Source organism: Eleutherodactylus coqui, unplaced genomic scaffold (genome assembly GCF_035609145.1).
Source record: "Eleutherodactylus coqui strain aEleCoq1 unplaced genomic scaffold, aEleCoq1.hap1 HAP1_SCAFFOLD_393, whole genome shotgun sequence".
Classification (NCBI taxonomy): Eukaryota; Metazoa; Chordata; class Amphibia; order Anura; family Eleutherodactylidae; genus Eleutherodactylus; species Eleutherodactylus coqui.
The window spans coordinates 17,501-27,500 of NW_027101864.1; positions in this window are offsets into that span (position 1 = coordinate 17,501).

Consider the following 10,000-nt stretch of genomic DNA (forward strand, 5'->3'; position numbering starts at 1 on the left):
CTGAGCCTCCGATGTGCCCGGGCAGGACACCCAGGAGGCGGGGAGCAGACACCCCCGCTGAAGCCCACGGCAGTTGGCAGAGATGAGTCTTGGAGAAAAAAAACGACAAAGTCCAAACGCTCCAGGCGCTGGCCAGGGGTGCGGACCGGGCCGGCCGGGCCGGCGGGGGCTGCGGCTGCCGGGGCTGAGCCGAGTGTTGATGCATGTCCTGAGAACCGGGAAGGGGACAGACCGGTGGCTCCAGGCCGGGTTGGAGTTCCAGGAGGTCGGCCTGACTCTGGAGGTTTCCCCCCTGGCTTTTCCCCATAGGCCAAAAGGGGGGAAGTCAAAAAAGCACCCCCGCCAGATGTATGCAGAGTTGGGCTGGGGGGTGACGGGGAGCGGGCTGTTGGCAGCTGTGTGGTGGCTGCTGGCAGCCGTGTGCTGGCTGCAGGGGTGGGCCTGGGCGGCTGCCGAGGGCCCCCGTAGTGCACCTACCAGCAGTAGCTCAAGACCCAGGCTGACCCTCCGATGTGCCCGGGCAGGACACCCAGGAGGCGGGGAGCAGCCCCCGCTGAAGCCCACGTCAGTTGGCAGAGACGGGTCTTTGAGAAAAAATGACAAAGTCCAAACGCTCCAGGCGCTGGCCAGGGATGCGGACCGGGCTGGCCGGGCCGGCGGGGGCTGCGGCTGCCGGGGCTGAGCCGAGTGTTGATGCATGTCGTGAGAACCGGGAAGGGGACAAACCTGTGGCTCCAGGCCGGGTGGGAGTTCCAGGAGGTCGGCCTGACTCTGGAGGTTTTCCCCTTAGCTTTTCCCCATAGGCCAAAAGGGGGGAAGTCAAAAAAGCACCCCCAGCAGATGTATGCAGGAGGGGCTGGGGGGTGACGGAGAGCGGGCTGTTGGCAGCTGTGTGGTGGCTGCTGGCAGCCGTGTGCTGGCTGCAGGGGTGGGCCTGGGCGGCTGCCGAGGGCCCCCGAAGCGCACCTACCAGCAGTAGCTCAAGACCCAGGCTGAGCCTCCGATGTGCCCGGGCAGGACACCCAGGAGGCGGGGAGCAGCCCCCGCTGAAGTCCATGGCATGTGCCAGAGGCGAGTCTTGGAGAAAAAACGACAAAGTCCAAACGCTCCAGGCGTGCAGGCCAGGGGTGCGGACCGGGCTGGCCGGGCCGGCGGGAGCTGCGGCTGCCGGGGCTGAGCCGAGTGTTGATGCATGTCGTGAGAACCGGGAAGGGGACAAACCTGTGGCTCCAGGCCGGGTGGGAGTTCCAGTAGGTCGGCCTGACTCTGGAGGTTTTCCCCTTGGCATTTCCCCATTGGCCAAAACGGGGGAAGTCAAAAAAGCACCCCCGGCAGATGTATGCAGGAGGGGCTGGGGGGTGATGGCGAGCGGGCTGTTGGCAGCTGTGTGGTGGCTGCTGGCAGCCGTGTGCTGGCTGCAAGGGTGGGCCTGGGCGGCTGCGGAGGGCCCCCCCGAGTGCACCTACCAGTAGGGGCTGAAGACCCAGGCTGAGCCTCCGATGTGCCCGGGCAGGACACCCAGGAGGCGGGGAGCAGCCCCCGCTGAAGCCCAGGGCAGTTGGCACAGATGGGTCTTTGAGAAAAAACGACAAAGTCCAAACGCTCCAGGCGCTGGCCAGGGGTGCGGACCCGGCTGGCCGGGCCGGCGGGGGCTGCAGCTGCCGGGGTTGAGCCGAGTGTCAGTGCAGGTCCTGAGAACCGGGAAGGGGACAAACCGGTGGCTCCAGGCCGGGTTGGAGTTCCATGAGGTCGGCCTGACTCTGGAGGTTTTCCCCCTGGCTTTTCCCCATAGGCCAAAAGGGGGGAAGTCAAAAAAGCACCCCCAGCAGATGTATGCAGAGTTGGGCTGGGGGGTGACGGAGAGCGGGCTGTTGGCAGCTGTGTGGTGGCTGCTGGCAGCCGTGTGCTGGCTGCAGGGGTGGGCCTGGGCGGCTGCGGAGGGCCCCCTGAGTGCACCTGCCAGCGGTGGCTCAAGACATTGCCTGAGCCTCCGATGTGCCCGGGCAGGACACCCAGGAGGCGGGGAGCAGCCCCCGCTGAGGTCCATGGCATGTGCCAGAGGTGAGTCTTGGAGAAAAAAAACGACAAAGTCCAAACGCTCCAGGCGCCGGGCAGGGTGGCGGACCCGGCTGGCCGGGCTGGCGGGGGCTGCGGCGGCCGGGGCTGAGCCGAGTGTCGATGCATGTCCTGAGAACCGGGAAGGGGACAAACCGGTGGCTCCAGGCCGGGTTGGAGTTCCATGAGGTCGGCCTGACTCTGGAGGTTTCCCCCCTGGCTTTTCCCCATAGGCCAAAAGGGGGGAAGTCAAAAAAGCACCCCCAGCAGATGTATGCAGAGGGGCTGGTGGGTGATGGATAGTGGGCTGTTGGCAGCTGTGTGGTGGCTGCTGGCAGCCGTGTGCTGGCTGCAGGGGTGGGCCTGGGCGGCTGCGGAGGGCCCCCGTAGTGCACCTACCAGTAGGGGGCTCGAGACCCAGGCTGAGCCTCCGATGTGCCCGGGCAGGACACCCAGGAGGCGGGGAGCAGCCCCCGCTGAGGTCCATGGCATGTGCCAGAGGTGAGTCTTGGAGAAAAAAAACGACAAAGTCCAAACGCTCCAGGCGCCGGGCAGGGTGGCGGACCCGGCTGGCCGGGCTGGCGGGGGCTGCGGCGGCCGGGGCTGAGCCGAGTGTCGATGCATGTCCTGAGAACCGGGAAGGGGACAAACCGGTGGCTCCAGGCCGGGTTGGAGTTCCATGAGGTCGGCCTGACTCTGGAGGTTTTCCCCCTGGCTTTTCCCCATAGGCCAAAAGGGGGGAAGTCAAAAAAGCACCCCCAGCAGATGTATGCAGAGTTGGGCTGGGGGGTGACGGAGAGCGGGCTGTTGGCAGCTGTGTGGTGGCTGCTGGCAGCCGTGTGCTGGCTGCAGGGGTGGGCCTGGGCGGCTGCGGAGGGCCCCCTGAGTGCACCTGCCAGCGGTGGCTCAAGACATTGCCTGAGCCTCCGATGTGCCCGGGCAGGACACCCAGGAGGCGGGGAGCAGCCCCCGCTGAGGTCCATGGCATGTGCCAGAGGTGAGTCTTGGAGAAAAAAAACGACAAAGTCCAAACGCTCCAGGCGCCGGGCAGGGTGGCGGACCCGGCTGGCCGGGCTGGCGGGGGCTGCGGCGGCCGGGGCTGAGCCGAGTGTCGATGCATGTCCTGAGAACCGGGAAGGGGACAAACCGGTGGCTCCAGGCCGGGTTGGAGTTCCATGAGGTCGGCCTGACTCTGGAGGTTTCCCCCCTGGCTTTTCCCCATAGGCCAAAGCGGGGGAAGTCAAAAATGCACCCCCAGCAGATGTATGCAGAGGGGCTGGCTGGTGATGGGGAGCGGGCTGTTGGCAGCGGTGTGCTGGCTGCAGAGGGCCCCCGAGGTGCTGCACCTACCAGTAGTTGCTCAAGACCCCCCCTGACCCTCTGGTGTTGCAGGGCAGGAAACCCAGGAGGCGGGGAACAGCCCGTGGCAGCCCCTGCTGAATCCCACGGCAGTTGGCAGAGATGAGTCTTTGAGAAAAATGACAAAGTCCAAACGCTCCAGGCGTGCCGGCCAGGGGGGCGGACCCGGCTGGCCGGGCCGGCGGGAGCTGCGGCTGCCGGGGCTGAGCCGAGTATCGATGCATGTCGTGAGAACCGGTATGAGGGTAATCCTGGGCCCTCCGGGCCGAGGCACGGTTCCAGGAAGGCGGAAGGAGCGGGCCTGTTTGCCCTGATAGCGCCGACGGCGGTAAATTAAGGCCTCGCAAAACGTCAGGACGAACACCTTTTTTGCATATAAGGGAACGAGCGGTGTGCCGTCTTTGACAAAGTGACTATTTCTCAGAGTGCTGAGAAGGGAGTGGGGACCGCTCAAAGTCAAAGCGCCGCGGCCGCCCCTCTGCCACCTCCCTGGGAGCAGAGTCATCGAGCGCGAGTGTCCCCACTCCGCCTGTGCAGGCCGCGGGGCCGACAGGCTGGCTGGCTGCCCGGGCAGACCCCGCTCTCCGAGCGGCCGGGCGCCACGTTCGAGAGGTGTACGAAGCCACCTTGGGGGCCTGCGGAGGCCCCCCTGAGAGCGCCTCCAAGCCCTTGCTGAGAACCCTGTCCTAGATGCCTGCGCGGGCAGGCGGGACCCCACCAGGAGGCCGTGCACAGCCCGCGGCAGCCACTGCTGAAGCCCGGGGCAGTTGGCAGAGATGAGTCTTTGAAAAAAAATGACAAAGTCCAAACGCCTCCAGGCGCCGGCCAGGGGGACGGACCCGGCTGGCCGGGCCGGCGGGAGCTGCGGCGGCTGGGGCTGAGCCGAGTGGCGATGCACGTCCTGAGAACCGGGAAGGGGACAAACCGGTAGCTCCAGGCCGGGCTAGAGTTCCAGGAGGTCGGCCTGACTCTGGAGGTTTCCCCCCTGGCTTTTCCCCATAGGCCAAAGCGGGGGAAGTCAAAAATGCACCCCCAGCAGATGTATGCAGAGGGGCTGGCTGGTGATGGGGAGCGGGCTGTTGGCAGCGGTGTGCTGGCTGCAGGGGTGGCCCGGGGCGGCTGCGGAGGGCCCCCGAGGTGCACCTACCAGCAGTAGCTCAAGACCCTGCCTGAGCCTCCGGTGTTGCAGGGCAGGACACCCAGGAGGCGGGGAACAGCCCGCGGCAGCCCCCGCTGAAGTCCATGGCATTTGCCAGAGGAGAGTGTTGGATGAAAAAACGACAAAGTCCAGACGCTCCGGGCGCCGGCCAGGGGGACGGACCCGGCTGGTCGGGCCGGCGGGAGCTGCGGCTGCCGGGGCTGAGCCGAGTGTCGATGCATGTCGTGAGAACCGGTATGAGGGTAATCCTGGGCCCTCGGGGCCGAGGCACGGTTCCAGGAAGGCGGAAGGAGCGGGCCCGCTTCCCCTGATAGCGCCGACGGCGGTAAAATAAGGCCTCGCAAAACGTCAGGACGAACACCTTTTTTGCATATAAGGGAACGAGCGGTGTGCGGTCTTTGACAAAGTGACTATTTCTCAATGTGCTGAGAAGGGAGTGGGGACCGCTCAAAGTCAAAGCACCGCGTCCGCCCCTCTGCCACCTCCCTGGGAGCAGAGTCATCGAGCGCGAGGGTCCCCACTCCGCCTGTGCAGGCCACGGGGCCAACAGGCTGGCTGGCTGGCTGCCCGGGCGACCCCCCCCCTCCGAGATGCCGGGCCGGGGCAGACTGTGCAAACGAGCGCGGGCGTGTTTTCTTCCCCTGGGGTGGAGCCCTTCCACCCCACGCCGTCCGAGGCCCGTTGGCCTCGGGCGGCCTGCCTCCGAGAGTGGGAGAGAGACGGAGGACGGCGGCCCGCGGCGGCGCGAGGCGTCCCCGTTGTTCCACCACGGCTGCCAGCCGGTCGATCCTGCCGGTAGCCTGGGCTTGTCTCCGCTCCGCCTGTCCAGGCCGTGGGGCCCACAGGCGGCTTGCCCGGGAAGACCCCGCTCTCCGAGCGGCCGGGCGCCACGTTCAAGAGGTGTACGGAGCCACCTGTGGGGGGTCTGCGGAGGCCCCCCCTGAGAGCGCTGATAACCCTGTCCTAGCTGCCTGCGCGGGCAGGCGGGACCCCCAAGAGGCCGGGCACAGCCCGCGGCAGCCCCCGCCGAAGTCCACGGCAGTTGGCAGAGACGAGTCTTGGAGAGAAAACGACAAAGTCCAGACGCTCCAGGCGCCGGCCAGGGGTGCGGACCCGGCTGGCCGGGCCGGCGGGAGCTGCGGCTGCCGGGGCTGAGCCGAGTGTCGACGCATGTCGTGAGAACCGGTATGAGGGTAATCCTGGGCCCTCGGGGCCGAGCTACGGTTCCATGAAGGCGGAAGGAGCGGGCCTGTTTCCCCTGATAGCGCCGACGACGGTAAAATAAGGGCTCGCAAAACGTCAGGACGAACACCTTTTTTGCATATAAGGGAACGAGCGGTGTGCGGTCTTTGACAAAGTGACTATTTCTCAGAGTGCTGGAGTGGGGACCGCTCAAAGTCAAAGCACCGCGGCCGCCCCTCTGCCACCTCCCTGGGAGCAGAGTCATAGAGCGCAAGTGTCCCCACTCCGCCTGTGCAGGCCGCGGGGCCAACAGGCTGGCTGGCTGGCTGCCCGGGCGACCCCCCTCCGAGATGCCGGGCTGAGGCGTAGGCAGCCGCCTCCATCACCACCACCCAAGGCGAGAGAGTGGGTCAACGGGAGAGCCGTCGCGGCCGGGGGACCCTCGCCGCGCCCATGTCCGGGGAAGGACCACAAGGGCCCTGCTCCCCGGCGCCCCGGCGAGCGGGTTCACCCTCGGCGCGTACGGCTCTCGAGGATGGGGAAGGGACGCGCGTGGGCGTCCCTCCCGTCCCCCGCGGAAGAAGGCGAGCGACTCTGCGCGTCGGGACACCCCGCGGAGCCCCCTGCGGGGGGAGTACTCCGGGGGAGAAGCGTGGCGCAGGGGGTGCAGCCCTTTCCCAGGCCACCGTGCGACGGCGTCGGTGGGGCCGACGCCGAGAGAGAGAACGATCCGGGCTCTCCCGCCTCAGGGCGGCCGAGAGCGGGGCACGGGCCCCACGTTTGGTGAAGGTTTTCCCGAAAGCGAAGGACCCCCGCCTGTCCCCTCGGGCTCCGGCCGATGCGGGCGGTCCAGGGCGGGGATAGGGGACGGCGGCCTGCGGACGACGCGCTTTATCCCCAGAAGGAGCGAGGCATGAGGGGGTGTTCCACCCCCGCCGGCCGGTCTCGCTCCTTCTCCGGGCTACCCCTCGGCGGAGTAAAGACCCCCGGGTCAACGCTCCCGCGTCCGGGCGCCGGCGCGCGTCCCCTTCCCGCGGGGGGTGGATCCCTTCCACCCCCGGCCGTCCGAGGCCCGTGCGCCTCGGGCGGCCTCCCTTCCGAGAGAGGGAGAGAGAGAGACGGAGGACGGTGGTCCGCGACGGCGCGAGGCGTCCGTGTTGTGTTCCCCACGGCGGCTACCCGGTCGATCCCGCCCGCCGGTAGCCTTGGCTTGCCCCCGTTCCGCCTGTCCAGGCCGCGGGGCCGACGGGCTGTCTGCCCGGGTAGACCCCGCTCTCACCGAGCGGCCGGGCGGCCACGTTCAAGAGGTGTACGAAGCCACCTCGGGGTGGAGCCCTTCCACCCCTGGCCGTCCGAGGCCCGTGCGCCTCGGGCGGCCTCCCTTCCGAGAGAGGGAGAGAGACGGAGGACGGTGGTCCGCGACGGCGCGAGGCGTCCAACTTGTGTTCCCCACGGCGGCTACCCGGTCGATCCCGCCCGCCGGTAGCCTTGGCTTGCCCCCGCTCCGCCTGTCCAGGCCGCGTGGCCGACGGGCTGTTTGCCCGGGTAGACCCCGCTCTCACCGAGCGGCCGGGCCCCAACGTTCAAGAGGTGTACGGAAGCCACCTTGGGGTGGAGCCCTTCCACCCCTGGCCGTCCGAGGCCCGTGCGCCTCGGGCGGCCTCCCTTCCGAGAGAGGGAGAGAGAGACGGAGGACGGTGGTCCGCGACGGCGCGAGACGTCCAAGTTGTGTTCCCCACGGCGGCTACCCGGTCGATCCCGCCCGCCGGTAGCCTTGGCTTGTCCCCGCTCCGCCTGTCCAGGCCGCGGGGCCGACGGGCTGTCTGCCCGGGTAGACCCCGCTCTCACCGAGCGGCCGGGCCCCAACGTTCAAGAGGTGTACGGAAGCCACCTTGGGGTGGAGCCCTTCCACCCCTGGCCGTCCGAGGCCCGTGCGCCTCGGGCGGCCTCCCTTCCGAGAGAGGGAGAGAGAGACGGAGGACGGTGGTCCGCGACGGCGCGAGACGTCCAAGTTGTGTTCCCCACGGCGGCTACCCGGTCGATCCCGCCCGCCGGTAGCCTTGGCTTGCCCCCACTCCGCCTGTCCAGGCCGCGTGGCCGACAGGCTGTTTGCCCGGGTAGACCCTGCTCTCACCGAGCGGCCGGGCCCCAACGTTCAAGAGGTGTACGGAAGCCACCTTGGGGTGGAGCCCTTCCACCCCTGGCCGTCCGAGGCCCGTGCGCCTCGGGCGGCCTCCCTTCCGAGAGAGGGAGAGAGAGACGGAGGACGGTGGTCCGCGACGGCGCGAGACGTCCAAGTTGTGTTCCCCACGGCGGCTACCCGGTCGATCCCGCCCGCCGGTAGCCTTGGCTTGCCCCCGCTCCGCCTGTCCAGGCCGCGTGGCCGACGGGCTGTTTGCCCGGGTAGACCCCGCTCTCACCGAGCGGCCGGGCCCCAACGTTCAAGAGGTGTACGGAAGCCACCTTGGGGTGGAGCCCTTCCACCCCTGGCCGTCCGAGGCCCGTGCGCCTCGGGCGGCCTCCCTTCCGAGAGAGGGAGAGAGAGACGGAGGACGGTGGTCCGCGACGGCGCGAGACGTCCAAGTTGTGTTCCCCACGGCGGCTACCCGGTCGATCCCGCCCGCCGGTAGCCTTGGCTTGTCCCCGCTCCGCCTGTCCAGGCCGCGGGGCCGACGGGCTGTCTGCCCGGGTAGACCCCGCTCTCACCGAGCGGCCGGGCCCCAACGTTCAAGAGGTGTACGGAAGCCACCTTGGGGTGGAGCCCTTCCACCCCTGGCCGTCCGAGGCCCGTGCGCCTCGGGCGGCCTCCCTTCCGAGAGAGGGAGAGAGAGACGGAGGACGGTGGTCCGCGACGGCGCGAGACGTCCAAGTTGTGTTCCCCACGGCGGCTACCCGGTCGATCCCGCCCGCCGGTAGCCTTGGCTTGTCCCCGCTCCGCCTGTCCAGGCCGCGGGGCCGACGGGCTGTCTGCCCGGGTAGACCCCGCTCTCCGAGCGGCCGGGCCCCAACGTTCAAGAGGTGTACGGAAGCCACCTTGGGGGGGCTGCGGTGCCCCCCTCCCCGAGAGTGCCTCCCAGGCCGAGGGAGCCCGGCGGTCGAGTGTCGTAGGAAAGCGCGTGCCACGGCTGTGTCGGTCACAGGGGCCAGAGGTAGTTTGGGCAACGGCTTAGATCCGTATGAAGCTCATCCTTTCCGGCCTGTTCTGGCGGCGGCTAGGCGTGCGCGCACGGCACGACGCCCCTGGCTCCAGCGATGCGACGGCGCCCCGCACCCCACTCTCCGGGCCGAGCAGAGTGGCCGCTCTCGCTCCTTGGAGCAGAGCCCCCGAGTGCAAGTGTCCCCGCTCCGCCTGTCCAGGCCGCGGGGCCGACAGGCTGTCTGCCCGGGTAGACCCCGCTCTCCGAGCGGCCGGGCGCCACGTTCAAGAGGTGTACGAAGCCACCTTGGGGGGCTGCGGTGCCCCCCGCCCCGAGAGTGCCTCCCAGGCCGAGGGGAGCCTGGCGGTCGAGTGTCGTAGGAAAGCGCGTGCGCGGCTGTGTCGGTCACACGGGCCAGAGTTAGTTTGGGCAACGGCTTAGATCCGTATGCAGCTCAACCTTTCCGGCCTGTTCTGGCGGCGGCTAGGCGCGCGCGAACGTCACGACGCCCCTGGTTCCAGCGAGGCGACGGCGCCCCGCACCCCGCTCTCCGGGCCGTGCAGAGCGGCCGCTCTCGCTCCTTGGAGCAGAGCCCCCGAGCGCAAGAGTCCCCGCTCCGCCTGTCCAGGCCGCGGGGCCGACAGGCTGTCTGCCCGGGTAGACCCCGCTCTCCGAGCGGCCGGGCCCCAACGTTCAAGAGGTGTACGGAAGCCACCTTGGGGGGGCTGCGGTGCCCCCCGCCCCGAGAGTGCCTCCCAGGCCGAGGGAGCCCGGCGGTCGAGTGTCGTAGGAAAGCGCGTGCGCGGCTGTGTCGGTCACACGGGCCAGAGTTAGTTTGGGCAACGGCTTAGATCCGTATGCAGCTCAACCTTTCCGGCCTGTTCTGGCGGCGGCTAGGCGTGCGCGCACGGCACGACGCCCCTGGCTCCAGCGATGCGACGGCGCCCCGCACCCCACTCTCCGGGCCGAGCAGAGTGGCCGCTCTCGCTCCTTGGAGCAGAGCCCCCGAGCGCAAGTGTCCCCGCTCCGCCTGTCCAGGCCGCGGGGCCAACAGGCTGTCTGCCCGGGTAGACCCCGCTCTCCGAGCGGCCGGGCGCCACGTTCAAGA